General features: G+C 43.3%; 1 long non-coding RNA gene across 1 annotated transcript; it reads right to left on the reverse strand.

Moving 5' to 3' along the window:
* Positions 1-767: 767 nt before the first annotated feature.
* On the reverse strand, positions 768-12,296 carry LOC142476973 (uncharacterized). The gene is made up of 6 exons (XR_012792097.1): positions 12,194-12,296; positions 8,453-8,570; positions 7,398-7,464; positions 5,721-5,831; positions 2,299-2,408; positions 768-927 (listed from the first exon to the last, which is right to left on the reverse strand). It is a non-coding gene; the product is annotated as an uncharacterized LOC142476973 (long non-coding RNA).
* Between the last annotated feature and the right edge of the window lie 10,247 nt (positions 12,297-22,543).

A 22,543-nucleotide genomic window follows, 5' to 3' on the forward strand; every position in this document is an offset into this window, starting at 1 on the left:
ATAGTTACTTATTCTATTCTCTACTGTAAGACGTGCCACATTGCCCAATATTTGGGTACAGTGCCCAGATTGTGACCATGCACTACAGAGGTGAGATTCCCCCAACTCCAATTTGCTACACACTCCAAGAGAGATTATTGTGATCAGAGGTGGAATGAGAGGGGTGAGAAGGGTCGCTGCCCAGGGAGTAGCCTGACAGGGGGTACAGAAATCTCTTTTGGTGCATATATTGCGGAGCTGCATTGATTGACTTGTCAATCAGCTCTGCTGCCTATCCCATTGACATCATGATCCGGCACTGTGATCAGCTGCAGCGCTGACCCAGGTGTGTTAGTGCAGCACTTTACAGGGAGGGAACAGAGGTTGTGGATGACAGATGCTGGGGATAGGCCATGAGTACGGGCCAGAGTAAGGTGGAGACTTTCTGTACTCTGCATACAGGACACTGCATGCATGACAGTGTCTGTGTGTGTGTGTGTGTGTGTGTATTCCAAGTGTCAGTGTGCATAAGTAAGTGTGCTCTGTAAGTATGCCTGTGTGGCAGGTATAGGGGGGTGGTTCAGCTGGAGGAACTTATCCAGGCACAAAAGCACATAGATGCCCCAGATTATACCACCCCAAATGCTGATAATATCCTGCTGCACTTTACAGAAGATGATGCAGATGTCAGTGGGTGGTGGGTTCATTAAATCCATCCATCATATCATAGCCACACTGTGCATATGATGTACTGAATCAATCACAGGAAGACATCTCCATGGTAGGGGTAGAAGTTAACAGAATATGTCCAGCACTGTGGTGTGTAGCCCATAAATAATAATTGTGCACATTACAGAACATACTTGCAACTGCAAGATCATTTTGCTGCTTGTAGTGTTTGCTCTTGTCCTGTGCAGTGTTGTCGTAGATCCGTCTCTTCAGTGTTCACTGCAATAAAAGTAAGACATTGCATTAATATTACAGAAGTTTGGGAGCTGAAATCCCACTATGCTGCAGACATTTTCCCTTTGCATAAGATTCTTGTGATTATATCTCAATGATGATCAATAACAACTACATCATAACACAGCCGCTCAATACAAAATATGTATTTGCTATCAATGGTCATGGAGGCCAAACGTCACACAATGTACAGATATACTGCTGCGGCCGAGTTTATTCGAGCATTTGCCCGTTCTTGGCCGCAGCAGTAACCTGGCGCGCGCCGGAGGGTGCCGGGCGCACGCCGAAGCAGCGGAGGAGCGCCCTCCGATCGGGGCTTTCTCCCTTCCGCTGCCGGGTCCGTCGGGTCCCCCGGAACCCCCTGCCGCTGTCCCCCACATCGCGGGACACCAGTGCTCCCTCGGGGAGCCCTGGACGCGCGTGCAGGGGGCGCAGGCACCCGATGACGCGTGACCGTGCATCGGTGATGCGCGGCACGCTGAGGGAGTGCGGCTAGCACGCCGGGGCATCCCCCGGCTTGCGGTGCTAGCCGTGCTTCAATAAAACGTGTCGGTAGTGTAGCAAGGATTATTTCTTCCTCTGGTGCATTATGATGGGATGTGTTGTAAGATTCTGCATTATTAGCATCACTGAATCTTTTGGAAACTGAGTAATATTCTATGTTTTAATGCAATATTATGGATGATCAGCCGGTAAAATAAAGCTTACTGTATCTGTAGCCATGCTCTACCCATGATGTGCTGAATCAATGACTGCAGAGTGATTCAGAGTGGTAAACATGACTGGAACTCATCTCTGAATAGAGGACAGAACAGCAGTGCAGAGTAGGAGGTGAATGTATCTCAAATGGAAGACTTAGTAGCTGTGTGGGGAGTAGACAGTACAGACTGATCAAATAAATAGTTAAAGGAGTATCTTCAACATTACTTGGCTTTGTTATCAACATTGAAGTTTCTCTTGTTTTTTCTGTTCTTTAAATCACTACTACTGATGCCATGTGTAACCTGTACTGAGAGATATACTCTACTGGCCTAGATGAAACCATATGATGCAAACAGGATTCATCCCACTCCAGATTCATATGATTGCACCACTTCAACCTTTAATAAAACACATAGAACTACAGCAGTGCGCTACTGCACATGTTCTTGTTATGAATGGTAGTAGATGTGGTCCTTGGGTCAATACTTCATACAGCAGCCACACTCTACTCATGATGTATTGAATCAACAAAAACCTGCATGGTACAGATCACAGGAAGGGTAGAGTAGAGGGGAATATGTCCAATGCGAAACCCTTAGCAGCTGGATTGTGTGGAGTCAACAAAACGACAAATACTAAATGAGAAATATACACATTGCTTATCTGTCTCTGTGTAGTCATTTTCCTCCTCTTCAACTGTCTTTCAAAATTTCTCTTCTGACAGAAAAGAAACACATGGCTTCAATATTCACTGTTCTTCCCTCCTGAAATAAAAGTTAAGCATTGCATGGTTATGATCATACATACAATGAACCTTGCGCCAAACCATGTGATCCAAAGTAAATCCACCTCCCTCCCATAGCTGTGTTCCTTCTAGAGCTTCTACCACACAAGTCATTAATGTTCGTGACACTGTACTGCAGTCACAGTCTGCACACAAAGTACTGAATCAATTACATCACACTGAAAAGGCAGTCTACATGATGCAATAGTTAACCATAATAACTCTGTCATGCAAATGACAGGAAAACCTATATGTATATCATTAGGGGAGAGGGGAAAAATAATTAAAAAATAAGTGCGAAAAATAAAAACAGATTATAGGAAAGTAAATCCTTGCCCTGGGAACTTTACAATCTAATAGAAATGTTAGAAGACTTAAAGAGAGGCAGCAGTTGGGGGAAGAAGTGCAGTAGATGACAATGCTTGTCCTTAATGGTGGGTACAATTAGTAGAAAGCACATCTTGGGAACAATAGTTGTTAGCAGTGACTGTGGGTGTGGGACAGTAGCCACGAGTCAAAGTTTTTTAAATGCTTGATTTAAGTCGTGAATTTTAAGATTGGTCTTACATGTGGGTGGAAGAGGTTATGTTGGCATATACTGAGTGTGAGGAAGTTTCACATGTACGGTGCAGTGATGGAAAATGGTTTCAGGCAAGTGAGAGAACAGTAGAGGTGAAAGAAGTTTACAGGAGACAGTTATGGTTATAGTGCAAGAGACAAGCAAGGGCATAACGAGAGATCAAAGATGATATGCAAGAAGGAGCAGATTAATGGAGAGCCTTAACAAAAAGGTAAGGAGGAGAACTTTGTAGGTGATACAAAAACTTGATGGGATGCCAGGACAGGGATTTAAGGAGATGAGCAGAGACTGTTGTGGGAGAAAGTGAGATAATTCAAGCAGCAGAGTTTTGCATAGGAGAAAGTTGTGAAGCATGGAGGCCTGTTAGTAGTATGTTAAAATAACCTATAGGATAACAGTATACATTGGAGTTTTAGCAGTAGGTTGAGAGGGGAAAGGGAAGATCTTGGCAATATTACAGAGAAAGAGGCAACACATTTTACCCATAGCCGTGCATGTGAATGGAGATGGAATTGAAGAGCCAAATGTTACTCCTATGCAACATGTTTGATGACAAGATAGATGGTAGTACTGTTTACTGTGATGGAGAAAGGGGATAATATGAGCCCAGTGTTAGACATTAAGTTTAAGGCAGTGGAGTGCCATCCATGAGCATATAGCCAGGAGACAACCCAAGAGTAGGGACTGGATTGCAGGAGTGAGAACAGGGGTGGATAGATTTGTGTGTGTATCATCCGCATAGAGATTATATCTAAGGCCAAAAGCATTGATGAAGTCACCAAATGATAGTATGTAGAGAGAAAGAGAGATCTCAGAACAGAGCCCTGATGTATACCCACAGACAGATCAATAGAAGACGAAGACATGTTAGCAACAGAGATGGAGAATGTGTGACAGGAAAGTTATGATGAAAACCAGGATAGAACTTTGTTACTGATACCAAGAGAGAGTTTAGAATATGAAGGAGGAGAGTGATTGAGAGCATCAAACGCAGCCGATAGATCAAGTAGGATTAGTAGGGAAAAACCTTGGGAATTAGCTTTAAGCACAGTCTGTAGAACGTGCTGTACGAAAGGCAGGTTGTAAAGGATCCAGGAGGGCATGTGATTTAAGAATGTTGACACTAGCAATTAGAAGGCAAACAGCATGAGGGATACAGAGCGGTAGTTAGTAAGGCACATAGGGTGTAGTTTGTTTCTGACAAAAGGGTGACCGCTACAGGCTTAAAGTAAGAGGGCAAAAATCCAGAGAATAGGGAGAAATTGAAGATGTGGGTGAGAGTGGGGACTAAGAGATGCAGTAAGGTGTGAGGGGATACGATCTAGAGGGCATGTGGTAGAGGGAGAATAGAAGATGATTAGCTTCCAGCTCTGTAAGAGAAGAAAAGGAGTCAAGTGCAGAAGGAGATTTGGGAAGAAGGAGAGAAGGGGGAAGGGACAGAAGGAATCTCCTTTTGGGTGGCATCCACCTTGCCTCTGAAGTAGTCAAATGCTTGAGGAGAAGTGAAGGAAGGATGGCAAGTGGGAGGAGAAGGTCAGTGGAGGGAGTCAAATACAGAGAAAAAAAACAGCGTAAATTAAATTTGAGTGTTGATGAGTGTGGAAAAAAGTAGTGTATTTAGCCCTAGAGAGCAGCTTTATACAGGACAGGAGACATTTTTACTGTAGAAAAATCAAACAAAGTGTGAGATTTCCTCCGTAGGTATTAAGAACAGCGAGTGGAAGTGTGATGAGTGTGTTTGGGAATTTAGCCAAAGGTGTGGGTTAGAGGGATGAGTGTGTCAGAGCCTATAGGGGGCATATAGATAGGAGGATAGCATTGTAAGAGTTAATAAGATTGTTAGTTTAAGCAGAAAGAAAGAGAGAGAAGAGAGAAGAGAGGTTAGAGTAGATGTCAGAGGAGAGTTTAATTAAGCAGAGGCAAATCAGTGGGACAGGTAAGATGCGGTGAGGGGAATGACTGATTGTGACTGATGAGAGCAGAAGAGGTTATGTACAACTAGAGCCTTGTTAGTAAGAGTGGACATTCCAGAGGGCACAGGAGAAGGGAAGAGAAAAGTAAGGAAAGGAATGTGGATTACATTAGATAGGTTAACACTCTTAGTAGGGAGGCCTGATGTGTATATGAGCCGGTCCAAGATTATAAGAGATATCCCCCAACATCAGCGAGCATAGAAGGAGACACAGAGATAGGTGTAGAGAGAGACAGAGATAGGGATATGTAGAGGGAGAAGGGCGTCAAGAGAATGAGACAGATAGGCGTAGAGAGAGGAGACATAGAGAGAGGGGGCTTTGAGAGGGGGGCGTAGAGAATGAGGGAAGGTGGAAGAGAATAGGATGTGCAGGAGTGCATTTCATTGAGCAGTGCAGAAATAGCTGCAATAGAGGTCTGTACAAATGGTGCTTTGTGTAGACACATGCAAAGGTAGGGGAAGGAAAGTGTATAGAACATGTGGATAAAAGCAGGAGTGTGGAAGTTAGAGAAATTAGAAAAGTTTTACAGAGGAGTGAGGAAACAGTAAACAGAAAGAACAAGAGAGAGGTTACATTGGGATGACGTGCTGTGGTAGAGAGAAATGCTAGGAGAGAGCCTCCAGATATTAGAGGACATGAATTGAGAGAGCAAATGTATAAATCAAAACCGGAGGGGGAGGTATAGCACGAAAGCTTGCACAGCAGTTGATGAAGATTATAGTCTTAAAGTTGCGTGTACCTGTCAGGGCACTCAAGAAGGTCAATGCTCACAAGTGCAGAGTTCATGAAGAAATGCTGAATCCAGTTCCCCTCCAATTTAATTTTAATATAACTTTTTCATTCTTCATTACTGCAAAAAGCAAACAAAACAAAACCACATTGCATTACTATTTTCAAAATGGATTGAATGACATATTCAACAGTAACTGTGTGATGCCAATATTGCCTTCTCACTCGTAGGCCAGTACGGTCAGGTACCCAGTACTGATAAAACAATAAGTGCCCGTACTAAGTACCAATATGAATTATAAGGAAATGTAAAATCTCCAGGTCTCTCTCCATCTCTGCAACAGATATATGGATAAGCCCATATTAAGGCATCACGTGACCGGAGCCGTCACTGACTGGGTATACGCAAAGATGCAGGGAGATGCAAAGAAAGGGAGGGAGAGAGACAGGGAGAAGATGGGAAACGGAGGGAGGCACGGATGGCAGGCCTCTCTCTTTCACTGGTGCATGCAAGGAGCTGGTCCCAACATCCACAAAGTGTGTGTGTATTATTGGTTGTGTTTTATGGCGGTAGGAGGATAGTGTGTATATTGTGTGTGTGTGGGAGTATTATATTGTGTGTAGGGTATTATAGTGTGTATATTATGTTGAGGTGCAGAGGAGAGTGTTAGATTGGGTATCTTGTGTTAGGGGGTATTGTGTATATTGTGTTTAAGACTATAATATTATTGGGGAGATTATTATTGAGGAGGTATTAAAGTGTGTATTGTGGGGAGTATTAGTGTATGTATTATTTGTGGGTGACAGATGCTGTGGGTAGGCCAAGAGTACGGGCCAGACTAAGGTGGAGACTTTCTGTACTCTGCATACAGGACTCTACATGCACTGCAGAGGTGAAATTCCCCCAACTCCAATTTGCTACACTCTCCAAGAGAGAATATTGTGATCAGAGGTGGAAGATGAGCAGGGTCACTGCCCAGGGAGTAGCCTGTCAGGGGGCATGGAAATCTCTTTTGGTGCGTATGTTGCCACGTGGCATTGATTGACCGGTCAATTAGCACTGCTTCCTATCACAGTGACATGATCCGGTGCTGTGATCGGTTGCAGCGCTGACCAAGGTGTGTTAGTGCAGCAATTTACAGGGAGGGAACAGAGGTTGTGGGTGACAGATGCTGGGGGTAGGCCAAGAGTACGGGCCAGAGCAAGGTGGAGATATTCTGTACTCTGCATGCCCATCCTGCATGCCCAGGACTCTGCATGCATGCCAGTGGCTGTGGGGTGTGTGTGTGTAGGTATGCCAAGTGTCAGTGTGCATAAGTAAGTGTGCTGTGTGTGTAAGTAAGTTTGCCTGTGTGGCAGGAGGTGTAGGGGGGTGGGGGGCGGGGGGCGGTTCAGCTGGAGGACTTTACCCAGCACAAAAGCACATAGATGCCTCTGATTATATCACCCCAAATGCTGATAATATCCTGTTGTAGATGCACTTTACAGAAGATGATACAGATGTCATCAGTGTTTGGTGGGTTCATTAAATCAATCCATCATATAATAGCCACACTATGCATATGATGTACTGAATCAGTAACACCAATCACAGGAAGACATCTCCATGGTAGGGGTAGTGTTGAAGTTAACAAAATATGTCCAGCACTGTGGTGTGGAGCCCATACATAATAATTGTGCACATTACCAGAACAACATATTGTCAACTGCATGATCATTTTGCTGTTGTAGTAGATCCGTCTCTTCGGTGTTCACTGCAATAAAAGTAAGACATTGCATTAATATTACAGAAGTTTGGGGGCTGAAATCCCACTATGCTAATGACAGTTTCCCTTTGCATAAGATTCTTGTGATTATATCTCAATGATGATCAATAACAACTACATCATAACACAGCTGCTCTATACAGAATATGTATTTGCCATCAATGGTCATGGAGGCAATATGTCACACAATGTACATATATAGCAAGGATTATTTCTTCCTCTGGTGTATTATGATGGGAGGGTGAGATTCTGCATTATCAGCATCAGTAAATCTGTAGGAAACTGAGTGATATTCTATTTTTTAATGCAATATTAGGGTAAAATAAAGCTTGCTGTATCTATAGCCATGCTCTACCCATGATGTGCTGAATCAATGACTGCAGAGCGAGTTAGAGTGGTAAACATGACTTGAACTCATCTCTGAATAGAGGGTAGCACAGTAGTGCAGAGTAGAAGGTGAATGTATCTCAAATGGAAACCCTTAGCAGCTGTGTGGGGAGTAGACAGTACAGACTGACCAAGTAAATAGTAAAAAGTAGTAACTTCAACATTACTTGGTTTTGTTCTCCACTCCTGTTTTTCTGTTCTTTAAATCACTAATACTGATGCCATATGTAACCTGTACTGAGAGTTATATACTCTACTGGCCTAGATCAAATTAAATGATGCAAACAGGATCCCTCCCACTCAAGATTCATATGATTGCACCACCTCAACCTTTCATAGCAATAACATAGAACTGCAGCAGTGCGCTACTGCACATGTTCTTGTTATGAATGGTAGTAGATGTGGTCCTTGGGTCAGTACTTCATACTGTAGCCACACTCTATTCATGATGTATTGAATCAACAAAAATCTGCATGGTACAGATCACAGGAAGGGGTGGAGTAGAGGTGAATATGTCCAATGCGAAACCCTTAGCAGCCGGATTTTTTGGAGTCAATAAAACGACAAATACTAAATGAGAAATATACACATTGCTTATCTGTCTCTGTGTAGTCATTTTCCTCCTCTTCAACTGTCCTTCAATTTTCTATTTTGCAAGAAAATGAACACATGGCTTCAATATTCACTTCTGTTCTGCAGTCTTTCCTCTTGAAATAAAAAAGTTAAGCATTGCATTATTATTATTATAATTATTATTGACGATACATACAATGAACCTTGCTCCAAACCATGTGATACAAAGCAAATCCACCTCCCTCCCACAGCTGTGCTCCTTCTAGAGCTTCTACCACACAAGTTATTCATGTCAGTGAAACTGTACTGCAGTCCCGGTCTGCACACAATCTACTGAATCAATGACATCACACTGTGTCACACAATGTCATGCTAACGACAGGAAACAATCTTTGTATATATCTTTGTATATATAATAATAATAATAATAATAATAAAAAAAATAAGACAGGACAGACACTCCTACATTGCAATCAATAGAAAATAACTGGGACAGGCACTTCAAGGATGCATACGGTCCCGGATAAACTGTAGCTACCTATACACGTGTGCCTTGTCTCTAGACTCTGCATATATCTCTATTTATATACCACCCATTGTGTACTCAGCGCTTTACAAGAGAGACCAAAAAGTACAGGAAATTATTATACAATAAGTTCAACAAACAAAAACAGACAATAGGAAAGTAAATCCCTGTCCTGGGTAGTTTACAATCTAAGAGAAATGTAAGGAGACTTACAGAGAGACAACAGGTGGGGGAACAAGTGCAGTAGATGACAATGCTTGTCCTTAATGGTGGGTACTTGTAGTATAAAGCACTTCTTGGGAACAATAGTTAGTGACTGAATGAGTGACAGTAGCAACGAGTAAAAGCTATTGAAATGCTTCATTTAAGTTGTGAATTTTAAGGTTGATCTTAAATGTGGGTGGAAGAGGGTATGTTGGCATATACTGAGTGTGTGTGAGTTTCACAGGTAAATTGATGGGAAAGGGTTTCAGGCAAGAGAGCGAGTGCGCAGTAGAGGTGTAAGAAGTATAATGGAGACAGCTATTAGTAGAGCTTAGGAGACGAGGAAGGGCATAACGAGACCAAAGATGATATGTAGGAAGGAGCAGATGAATAGAGAATAGTGTTGGACTGGGTCCTCAACTATAAAAAAATGGGTAACGGGTACCCGGCCAAAATGAAAGGTTCTACCCGGTCGGGTACACGGTTTGGCACTTACCTTCCGGGTGGCGGTGACATCTAGGATCAGCAGCAGTCCTGTGACGGTGGCAGCATCTGTGGTGTCTTCAGCCGGCGGGGGAGCTGCAGGCTCACAGACACAGCTTACCTGCTTCGGTGCTGTGGAAGTGATTCCTGCAGCTCCCCCCGCCAGGTGAAGACACCTCTGATGCTGCCAACATCAGAGGACTGCTGCTGCTGATCCTAGATGTCTTAGGAAAGGTAAGTATAAAAGATTATTTCCAGCTGCCCTGACATTACCCGACGCCGGGTATTACCCGGCCAAGTCCACTTCTCAGTGGCCGGTTTCGAGTAATGTCCGGGTAGCTGGAAATGTGTCGGGTAACGCCGGGTACTCGGTACACCACTAATAGAGAACCTTAACAAAAAGGTAAGGAGGAGAACTTTGTAGGTGATCTGAAACTTGATGGGAAGCAAGGAGAGGGATTTAAGGAGGAGGAGGAGATGAGCAGATACTGTTGTGGGAGAAAGGGAAATTATTCAAGCAGCAGAGTTTTGGATAGATTGCAAATGAGAAAGTTGTGAAGCAGGGAGCCCTGTTAGCAGTATGTTAACCCATACGATAAGGGCATGCATTGGCGTTTTAGCAGTAGATTGACAGAGAAAAGGGCAAATCTTGGAAATATTACAGAGAAAGAATCGACAAACTTTAGCCAGTGTCGTGAATGAAGATGGAAAGGGAAGAGTCAAATGTTACTCCTAGGCAATGTGCTTTCATGACAGGATGATGGTAGTACTGTTTACTGCGATGGAGAAAGGTGATATTAGGCCAGATTTAGGGGGAAATATGAGGAGCTCAGTTTTAGACATTAGGTTTAAGGCAGAAGAGTGTCATCCATGGAGGATATAGCCAGGAGGCGACCCGAAACTAGGAACTAAATTGCAGGAGTGACGGTAGGGTGGATAGGTGTGTGTATCATCTGCATAGAGATGATATCAAGGGCCAAAATAGTTGATAAGGTCAACTAGTGATAGTATGTAGTGAGAGAGGTCCCAGAACAGAGTCCTGAGGTATACCAACAGACAAAACAACAGGAGACAAAGACACGTTAGCAACAGAGATGGAGAATGTGTGATGGAGAAGTATGATGAAAACCAGGATATAAGTTTGCTGCGGATACGAAGAAAGAGTTTAGAATATGAATGAGAAGAGTGATTGACAGTATCAAAAGCAGAAGAGAGATCAAGCAGGATTAGTAAGTAAAATGGACCTTGGGAATTTTCTTTATGTACATAATTGGTTACATTGGGAAAGGCAGATTGTGAAGGGCCCAGAGGAGCATGTGATTTAAGAATGTTGATCAAACGGGAGATCACAAGACGTTCTAGCAATTAGGAGGCAAATGGTAGGACGGATACAGGGCGATAGTTAGAAATTCACACAAGGTCAAGGTTATTTTTGAGAATAGGGGTGACCACTGCATGCTTAAAAGGAAGAGTTGAAAGAGCCAAAGGATATGGAGGAATTGAAGATGTGGGTGAGAGTGAGAATATAGGATTGAGAGGGCATATGGTAGAGGGAGAAGAGAAGATCAGGTTCCAGCTTTGTGACAGGAGAAAAGGAGTCAAGAGTGCAATGAGATCTAGATAGAAAAAGAGAGAGGGGGAAGGGAGAGAACGAATCTACTTGTGGATGGCATCCACCTTGCCTCAAGTGAGCAAAGGCTTGAGGAGAAATAAAGGATGGATGTTAAGTGGGAGGAGAAAGTCAGTGGTGGGACTCAAATACATAGAAGACAGTGTGAATGAAATTGGAGTGTTGATGAGTGAGGAAAAAGTAGTGTTTGACCTTAAAAAAAGGAGCAGAGTTTTACAGAACAGGACAAAGGTTTAGTGTAGAAAATCAGACTGTGAGATTTCCTCCATAGGTGTTAAGAGCAGCAGTGTGATGTGATGAAGTGTGATGAGAGCGTGCTTGTGAATTAAACCAATGCATGGGTTAGGCTGCGTCTATAGTAAGCACGCAACAGATGGCAAAGTTAGCGCATGCCTGTCGCTCCAGCAATCCCTGCACTGAGGTCCGAGGCGACGGGGAGGCCCTGCATCGCTCGCACGCACTGTGGACAACCAAGCGTGTGCCCATGATAATCACGGCCTTAGAGGGATGAGTGTGTCAGAGCCTAGAAGGGGTATATAGATGATGGAGGAGGAGGGAGGAGGAGATGATAGCATTGTAAGAGTTAACAAGATAGCTAGTTTAAGAAGAAAGTGAGGAGAGGTTAGAGATAAGGGTAGATGTCAGAGGAGAGAGTTCAATTAAGCTGAGGTATCGAGTAGGACAGGGGTGAGGGGAATGAGAAGTGGTGGATGATGAGAGCAGAAGAGGTCATGTACAAATAGACCATGTTAGTCGTAGAGCAGACATTCCAGAGGGCACGTGAGAAGGGAAGAGTAAAGTGAGACAAGGAATGTGGATTACATTAGATGGGTTAATACGCTTAGCAGGGAGGTGGAGAGAGAGGCAAGAGGCAGAGGGTGGTGTAGGGGTAGAGGAAGAGATGTTGCATGTACCTTGTCAGAACATTAAAGAACGTCAATTCACACTGGTGCAGAGTTGATGATGAAATGCTGAATCCAGTTCACGTCCAATTCAATTTTAACAGAACTTTTTCATTCTTCATTACTGCAAAAAAAAATTAAAAAACAATGCATTACTATTTTCAAAATGGATTGAATTCCCCCACCAATGACTATGTGTTACCAATATATCCCTCTCAGTCCCACTGCAGCACATACTGTACAAGTGTGAAAGTAAGAAGGTACACAGTACCGGTAAAACAATACGTGCCGGTACTATGCACCATATGAATTATAAGGGGATGTAAATCTCCCAGTCTCTCTCCATATCCGCAACAGAGCGGGCTCCGGTCAGTGGCATGGATGCCCATATATGGGTATGCTCATATTTGGGCATCCCATGTCACTGACCGGAGCCGGCTCTGAGTATAGGGATATATGCGGAGACGCACAGGTGCAAGGAAATGGGAGGAGGCACGGTGAGAAACAGGGAGAGACCACAGGAAGATAGAGGGCAACAACTTCCACAAGGTACTTGTATGGGTATAATTGTTTGTATTTTGTGCAGAGGGGGTAATTTCAGATAAAATACAATTCTCCACCCTCTACGAAACAATTCCACTTTGTTCAGTAAGCCAGAAAGTCTTGGTCCCATGTGGACTGAATTTAATGCAAATAAGGTCCTTAATACACAAGTAAAGAATAAAGTTACTTATTCTCTACTGTAAGAAGTGCCACATTGCCCACTATTTGGGTCCTGTGCCCAGATTGTGACCATGCATGGCAGAGGTGAGATTCCCCCAACTCCAATTTGCTACACTCTCCAAGAGAGATAATTGTGATCAGAGGTGGAACTAGGGGAGGGTGTGAGCAGGGTCACTGCCCAGGGAGTAACCTGACTGGGGGCACGGAAATCTCATTTAGTGCATATGTTGCGGCACTGCATTGATTGACCGGTCAATCTGCACTGCTGCCTGTCACAGTGACATCCTGATCGGGCACTGTGATCAGCTATAGCACTGACCCAGGTGAGATAGTTCAGCACTTTACAAGGAGGGAACAGATGTTGTGGGTGACAGATGCTGGAGGTAGGCCAAGACTGTTGGCCAGAGTAACGTGGAGATTTACTGCACTCTGCATGCCCATCCTCTCCCTGACATCAGGGGAAGGAAGTGGCCCTGGGGTGTGTGTAGGTATGCCAGATGTCAGTGTATGCATAAGTAAGTATGCCTGTGTAGTGGGAGGTGTAGGGGCGTTAAGCTGGAGGACTTAAAACAGGCACAAAAGCACATAGATACCTCTGATTATACCGCACCAAATGCTGATAATATCATGCTGTAGCTGCACTTTACAGAAGATGATGCAGATGTCATCATTGGTTGGTGGGTTCATTAAATCAATCCATCATATCATAACCACACTGTGCATATGATGTACTGAATCAGTAACACCAGGAAGACATCTCCATGTTAGGAGTAGAGTTGAAGTTAACAGAATATGTCCAGCACTGTGGTGTGTAGCCCATAAATAATAATTGTGCACATTACCAGAACAACATACTGTCAACTGCAAGATCATTTTGCTGCTTGTAGCGTATGCTCATCCTGTACAGTGTTGTAGTAGATCCGTCTCTTCAGTGTTCACTGCAACAAAAGTAAGACATTGCATTAATATTACAGACGTTTGGGGGCTGAAATCTCACTTCGCTGCGGACAATTTCCCTTTGCATAAGATTCTTGTGATTATGTCAATGATGATCAATAACTGCATCATAACACAGCCGCTCTATACAGAAGATGTACTTGCTCTCATTGGTCATTGAGGTAATACGTCACACAATGTACAGATATAGCAAGGATTATTTCTCCCACTTGTGCATTATGGCATTATGATGGGAAATGTTGTGAGATTCTGCATTATCAGCATCACTGAATCTTTTGGAAATTAAGTGATATTCTATGTTTTAATGCAATATTATGGGTGATCAGCCGGTAAAATAATAATAGCTTGCTGTATCTGTAGCCATGCTCTACCCATGATGTGCTGAACCAATGACTGCAGAGAGATTCAGAGTGCTAAACATGACTGGAACGCATCTCTGAATAATGGGCAGCAAAGCAGTGCAGAATAGGAGGTGAAAGTATTTAAAATGGAAGATCCTTAGCAGCTGTGTGGAGAGTAGACAGTACAGACTGACCAAGTAAATGGTAAAAGGAGTAACTTCAACATTACTTGGCTTTGTTCTCCACATTGAAGCTTTCCTCCTCTTTAAATCACTAATACTGATGCCATGTGTAACCTGTACTGAGAGTTATATAATCTACTGGCCTAGATGAAACCATATGATGCAAACAGGATCCATCCCACTCCAGATTCATAGAATTGAACCACCTCAACCTTTCATAACAATCACATAGAACTGCAGCTGTGCGCTACTGCACATGTTCTTGTTATGAATGGTAGTAGATGTGGTCCTTGGGTCTTTACTTCATACTGTAGCCACACTCTACTCATGATGTATTGAATCAACGAAAACTTGCATGGTTCAGATCACAGGAAGGGGTAGAGTAGAGATGAAAATATTCAATGTGAAACCCGTAGCAGCCGGATTGTGTGGAGTCAATAAAACGACAAATACTAAATGGTAAATGAGAAATATACACATTGCTTATCTGTCTCTGTGTAGTAATTTTCCTTCTCTTCAACTGTCCTTCAAATTTTCTCTTTTGCAAGAAAAGGAACACATGGCTTCAATATTCACTTCTGTTCTGCAGTCATCCCTCCTGAAATAAAAGTTAAGCATTGCATTGTTATTATGATAATACATACAATAAACCTTGCTCCAAACCATTTGATGCAAAGCAAATCCACCTCCCACCCACAGCTGTGCTCCTTCTAGAGCATGCATGTCAAACTCCAGTCCTCGAGGGTCCCAAACAGGCCAGGTTTTCAGTAGGGATATCCTGAAAACCTGGCCTGTTTGCGGCCCTCGAGGACTGGAGTTTGACATCCTTGTTCTTGAGCTTCTACCACGCAAGTCATCCATGTGAGTGACACTGTACTGCAGTCCTGGTCTGCACACAATCTACTGAATCAATGACATCACACTGTAAAGGCAATCTACAAGATGTATTAGTTGTCCACACTTCCGAAATGTTACTTTTATGTCCAAATCACTTATTCCCATGACCTGATATTTGTATTTGTTATTTATAGGATTGTCACAAAGAGTTGATGAGGTCACCAAATGATAGTATGTAGAGAGAAAGAGAGATCTCAGAACAGAGCCCTGATGTATACCCACAGACAGATCAATAGAAGACGAAGACATGTTAGCAACAGAGATGGAGAATGTGTGACAGGAAAGTTATGATGAAAACCAGGATAGAACTGTGTTACGGATACCAAGAGAGAGTTTAGAATATGAAGGAGGAGAGTGATTGAGAGCATCAAACGCAGCAGATAGATCAAGTAGGATTAGTAGGGTTAGGGTGACCTTGGGAATTTGCTTTAAGCACAGTCTGTAGAACGAGCTGTACGAAAGGCAGGTTGTAAAGGATCCAGGAGGGAATGTGATTTAAGAATGTTGACATTCTAGCAATTAGGAGACAAACAGCAGGAGGGATACAGGGCGGTAGTTAGTAAGGCACATAGGGTGTAGGTTGTTTCTGAGAAAAGGGTGACCACTACAGGCTTAAAGTAAGAGGGTAAAGAGCCAGAGAATAGGGAGGAATTGAAGATGTGGGTGAGAGTGGGGACTAAGAGATGCAGTAAGGTGTGAGGGGATACGATCTAGAGGGCATGTGGTAGAGGGAGAAGAGAAGATGATTTGCTTCCAGCTCTGTAAGAGAAGAAAAAGAGTCAAATGCAGAAGGAGAATTAGGTAGAAGGAGAGAAGGGGAAAGGGACAGAAGGAATCTCCTTGTGGGTGGCATCCACCTTGCCTCTGAAGTAGTCAAATGCTTGAGGAGAAGTGAAGGAAGGATGGCAAGTGTGAGGAGAAGGTTAGTGGAGGGAGTCAAATACAGGGAAAAAAAGACAGCGTAAATTAAATTTGAGTGTTGATGAATGTGAAAAAAAAGTAGTGTGGTTTGGCCCCAGAGAGCAGCTTTATACAGGACTGGAGACATTTTTACTGTAGAAAAATCAAATATCAATTGTGTGATTTCCTTCATAGGCATTAAGAACAGCGAGTGGAAGTGTGATGAACATGTTTGGGAATTTAGCCAAGGGTGTGGGCTAGAGGGACAAGTGTGTCAGAGCCTAGAGGGGGCATATAGATAGGAGGATAGCATTGTAAGAGTTAATAAGATTGTTAGTTTAAGCGGAAAGAGAGAGAGAGCAGAGAGGTTAGAGTAGATGTCAGAGGAGAGTTTAATTAAGCAGAGGCAAATCAGTGGGACAGGTAAGATGGGGTGAGGGGAATGACTGATTGTGAATGATGAGAGCAGAAGAGGTCATGTACAACTAGAGCCTTGTTAGTCAGAGAACGGACATTCCAGATGGCATAGGAGAAGGGAAGAGAAAAGTAAGGAAAGGAATGTGGATTACATTAGATAGGTTAACACTCTTAGCAGGGAGGCAGAGGCAGGGAGGCCCGATGTGTATATGAGCAGGTTCAAGATTATAAGAGATATCCCACACATCAGCAAACATAGAAGGAGACACAGAGATAGGTGTAGAGAGAGACAGAGATAGCTCTATGTAGAGAGAGAGGGACGTAGAGAGAATGAGACAGATAGGCGCAGAGAGAGGGGGCGCAGAGAGAGGAGGCGCCAAAAGAGGGGGCGCAGAGAGAGGGGGCACAGAGAATAGGATATTAAAGAGTGCTTTTCATTGAGCAGTGCAGAAATAGCTGCAATAGAGGTCTGTACAAATGGTGCAGTGTGTAGACACATGCAAAGGTAGGGGAAGGAAAGAGGAGAACATGTGGATAAAAGCAGGAGTGTGGAAGTTAGAGAAATTAGAAAAGTTTAACAGAGGAGTGAGGAAACAGCCAGCAGAAAGAACAAGAGAGAGGTTACATTGGGATGACGTTCTGTGGTAAAGAGAAAATGCTAGGAGAGAGCTTTCAAATATTAGAGGACATGAATTGAGGGAGCAAATGTATAAATCAAAACCTGAGGGGGAGGTATAGCACGAAAGCTTGCACAGCAGATTATAGTCTTAATGTTGCGTGTACCTGTCAGGGTATTCAAGAAGTTAAATTCTCACAAGTGCAGAGTTCATGATGAAATGCTGAATCTAGTCCCCCTCCAATTTAATTTTAATATAACTTTTCCATTCTTCATTACTGCAAAAAGCAAACAAAACAAAACCACATTGCATTACTATTTTCAAAATGGATTGAATGGCATATTCAACAGTGACTGTGTGATGCCAATATTCCCCACTCACTCGTAGTGAAGCACATATTGTACTAGTGTTGAAAGTAGGCCGGTAGAGTCAGGTACGCAGTACTGATAAAACAATAAGTGCCCGTCGTAAGTACCAGCTCCGCAACAGTGCGGGCATCACATTAGTGACGTGGATGAACATATATGGATAAGCCCATATTAAGGCATCACGTGACCAGAGCCGTCACTGACTGGGTATACGTAAAGACGCAGGGAGATGCAAGGAAAGGGAGGGAGAGAGACAGGGAGAAGATGTGAAACGGAGGAAGGCACGGATGGAGGGAGTTCTTCCGAGCTTCTGCGGGCCTCTCTCTTTCACTGGTGCATGCCGGGAGCTGGTCCCAACATCCACAAAGTGTGTGTGTATTATTGGTTGTATTTTATGGGGGTAGGAGGGTAGTGTGTATATTGTGTGTGTGGGAGTATTATATTGTGTGTAGAGGTGCAGAGGAGAGTACTAGATTGTGTATCTTGTGTAAGGGTGTTGTGTATATTGTGTTTGGAGCTATAATATTATTGGGGAGATTAGTATTGAGGAGGTATTATAGTGTGTATTGTGGGGAGTATTAGTGTGTGTATTGTTTGTGGGTGACAGATGCTGGGGGTATGCAGCAATCCCTGCACTGAGGTCCGAGGCGGCTCTGCATCGCTCGCACGCACTGTGGATGACCAAGCATGTGCCCATGATAATCATGGCCGTAGAGGGATGAGTGTGTCAGAGCCTAGAAGGGGCATATATATGATGGAGGAGGGAGGAGGAGGAGGGAGGAGGAGGAGATGATAGCATTGTAAAAGTTAACAAGATAGTTAGTTTAAGCAGAAAGTGAGGAGAGGTTAGAGATAAGGGTAGATGTCAGAGGAGAGAGTTCAATTAAGCTGAGGTATCGAGTAGGACAGGGGTGAGGGGAATGAGAGGTGGTGGATGATGAGAGCAGAAGAGGTCATGTACAAATAGACCTTGTTAGTCAGAGAGCAGTCATTCCAGAGGGCACGTGAGAAGTGAAGAGTAAAGTGAGACATGGAATGTGGATTACATTAGATGGGTTAATACGCTTAGCAGGGAGGTGGAGAGAGAGAGGCAAGAGGCAGAGAGTGGTGCAGGGGTTGAGGAAGAGATGTTGCATGTACCTTATCAGAACATTAAAGAACATCAATTCACACTGGTGCAGAGTTGATGATGAATCCAGTTCACCTCCAATTCAATTTTAACAGAAATGTTTCATTCTTCATTACTGAAAAAAAAGAAAAGTAAAAAACATTTCATTACTATTTTCAAAATGGATTGAATTCCCCCAACAATGACTATGTGTTACCAATATATCCCTCTCAGTCCCACTGCAGCATATACTGTACCAGTGTGAAAGTAGGAAGGTACACAGTACCGGTAAAACAATACGTGCCGGTACTATGCACCATATGAATTATAAGGGGATGTAAATCTCCCAGTCTCTCTCCATATCCGCAACAGAGCGGGCTCCGGTCAGTGGCATGGATGCCCATATATGGGTATGCTCATATTTGGGCATCCCATGTCACTGACCGGAGCCGGCTCTGAGTATAGGGATATATGCAGAGACGCAGAGGTGCAAGGAAATGGGAGGAGGCACGGTGAGAAACAGGGAGAGACCACAGGAAGATAGAGGGCAACAACTTCCACAAGGTACTTGTATGGGTATAATTGTTTGTATTTTGTGCAGAGGGGGTAATTTCAGATAAAATACAATTCTCCACCCTCTACGAAACAATTCCACTTTGTTCAGTAAGCCAGAAAGTCTTGGTCCCATGTGGACTGAATTTAATGCAAATAAGGTCCTTAATACACAAGTAAAGAATAAAGTTACTTATTCTCTACTGTAAGAAGTGCCACATTGCCCACTATTTGGGTCCTGTGCCCAGATTGTGACCATGCATGGCAGAGGTGAGATTCCCCCAACTCCAATTTGCTACACTCTCCAAGAGAGATAATTGTGATCAGAGGTGGAACTAGGGGAGGGTGTGAGCAGGGTCACTGCCCAGGGAGTAACCTGACTGGGGGCACGGAAATCTCATTTAGTGCATATGTTGCGGCACTGCATTGATTGACCGGTCAATCTGCACTGCTGCCTGTCACAGTGACATCCTGATCGGGCACTGTGATCAGCTATAGCACTGACCCAGGTGAGATAGTTCAGCACTTTACAAGGAGGGAACAGATGTTGTGGGTGACAGATGCTGGAGGTAGGCCAAGACTGTTGGCCAGAGTAACGTGGAGACTTACTGCACTCTGCATGCCCATCCTCTCCCTGACATCAGGGGAAGGAAGTGGCCCTGGGGTGTGTGTAGGTATGCCAGATGTCAGTGTATGCATAAGTAAGTATGCCTGTGTAGTGGGAGGTGTAGGGGCGTTAAGCTGGAGGACTTAAAACAGGCACAAAAGCACATAGATACCTCTGATTATACCGCACCAAATGCTGATAATATCATGCTGTAGCTGCACTTTACAGAAGATGATGCAGATGTCATCATTGGTTGGTGGGTTCATTAAATCAATCCATCATATCATAACCACACTGTGCATATGATGTACTGAATCAGTAACACCAGGAAGACATCTCCATGTTAGGAGTAGAGTTGAAGTTAACAGAATATGTCCAGCACTGTGGTGTGTAGCCCATAAATAATAATTGTGCACATTACCAGAACAACATACTGTCAACTGCAAGATCATTTTGCTGCTTGTAGCGTATGCTCATCCTGTACAGTGTTGTAGTAGATCCGTCTCTTCAGTGTTCACTGCAACAAAAGTAAGACATTGCATTAATATTACAGACGTTTGGGGGCTGAAATCTCACTTCGCTGCGGACAATTTCCCTTTGCATAAGATTCTTGTGATTATGTCAATGATGATCAATAACTGCATCATAACACAGCCGCTCTATACAGAAGATGTACTTGCTCTCATTGGTCATTGAGGTAATACGTCACACAATGTACAGATATAGCAAGGATTATTTCTCCCACTTGTGCATTATGGCATTATGATGGGAAATGTTGTGAGATTCTGCATTATCAGCATCACTGAATCTTTTGGAAATTAAGTGATATTCTATGTTTTAATGCAATATTATGGGTGATCAGCCGGTAAAATAATAATAGCTTGCTGTATCTGTAGCCATGCTCTACCCATGATGTGCTGAACCAATGACTGCAGAGAGATTCAGAGTGCTAAACATGACTGGAACGCATCTCTGAATAATGGGCAGCAAAGCAGTGCAGAATAGGAGGTGAAAGTATTTAAAATGGAAGATCCTTAGCAGCTGTGTGGAGAGTAGACAGTACAGACTGACCAAGTAAATGGTAAAAGGAGTAACTTCAACATTACTTGGCTTTGTTCTCCACATTGAAGCTTTCCTCCTCTTTAAATCACTAATACTGATGCCATGTGTAACCTGTACTGAGAGTTATATAATCTACTGGCCTAGATGAAACCATATGATGCAAACAGGATCCATCCCACTCCAGATTCATAGAATTGAACCACCTCAACCTTTCATAACAATCACATAGAACTGCAGCTGTGCGCTACTGCACATGTTCTTGTTATGAATGGTAGTAGATGTGGTCCTTGGGTCTTTACTTCATACTGTAGCCACCCTCTACTCATGATGTATTGAATCAACGAAAACTTGCATGGTTCAGATCACAGGAAGGGGTAGAGTAGAGATGAAAATATTCAATGTGAAACCCGTAGCAGCCGGATTGTGTGGAGTCAATAAAACGACAAATACTAAATGGTAAATGAGAAATATACACATTGCTTATCTGTCTCTGTGTAGTAATTTTCCTTCTCTTCAACTGTCCTTCAAATTTTCTCTTTTGCAAGAAAAGGAACACATGGCTTCAATATTCACTTCTGTTCTGCAGTCATCCCTCCTGAAATAAAAGTTAAGCATTGCATTGTTATTATGATAATACATACAATAAACCTTGCTCCAAACCATTTGATGCAAAGCAAATCCACCTCCCACCCACAGCTGTGCTCCTTCTAGAGCATGCATGTCAAACTCCAGTCCTCGAGGGTCCCAAACAGGCCAGGTTTTCAGTAGGGATATCCTGAAAACCTGGCCTGTTTGCTGCCCTCGAGGACTGGAGTTTGACATCCTTGTTCTTGAGCTTCTACCACGCAAGTCATCCATGTGAGTGACACTGTACTGCAGTCCTGGTCTGCACACAATCTACTGAATCAATGACATCACACTGTAAAGGCAATCTACAAGATGTATTAGTTGTCCACACTTCCGAAATGTTACTTTTATGTCCAAATCACTTATTCCCATGACCTGATATTTGTATTTGTTATTTATAGGATTGTCACAAAGAGTTGATGAGGTCACCAAATGATAGTATGTAGAGAGAAAGAGAGATCTCAGAACAGAGCCCTGATGTATACCCACAGACAGATCAATAGAAGACGAAGACATGTTAGCAACAGAGATGGAGAATGTGTGACAGGAAAGTTATGATGAAAACCAGGATAGAACTGTGTTACGGATACCAAGAGAGAGTTTAGAATATGAAGGAGGAGAGTGATTGAGAGCATCAAACGCAGCAGATAGATCAAGTAGGATTAGTAGGAAAAAGTGACCTTGGGAATTTGCTTTAAGCACAGTCTGTAGAACGAGCTGTACGAAAGGCAGGTTGTAAAGGATCCAGGAGGGAATGTGATTTAAGAATGTTGACATTCTAGCAATTAGGAGACAAACAGCAGGAGGGATACAGGGCGGTAGTTAGTAAGGCACATAGGGTGTAGGTTGTTTCTGAGAAAAGGGTGACCACTACAGGCTTAAAGTAAGAGGGTAAAGAGCCAGAGAATAGGGAGGAATTGAAGATGTGGGTGAGAGTGGGGACTAATCGATGCAGTAAGGTGTGAGGGGATACGATCTAGAGGGCATGTGGTAGAGGGAGAAGA

Source organism: Ascaphus truei, unplaced genomic scaffold (genome assembly GCF_040206685.1).
Source record: "Ascaphus truei isolate aAscTru1 unplaced genomic scaffold, aAscTru1.hap1 HAP1_SCAFFOLD_1827, whole genome shotgun sequence".
Lineage (NCBI taxonomy): Eukaryota > Metazoa > Chordata > Amphibia > Anura > Ascaphidae > Ascaphus > Ascaphus truei.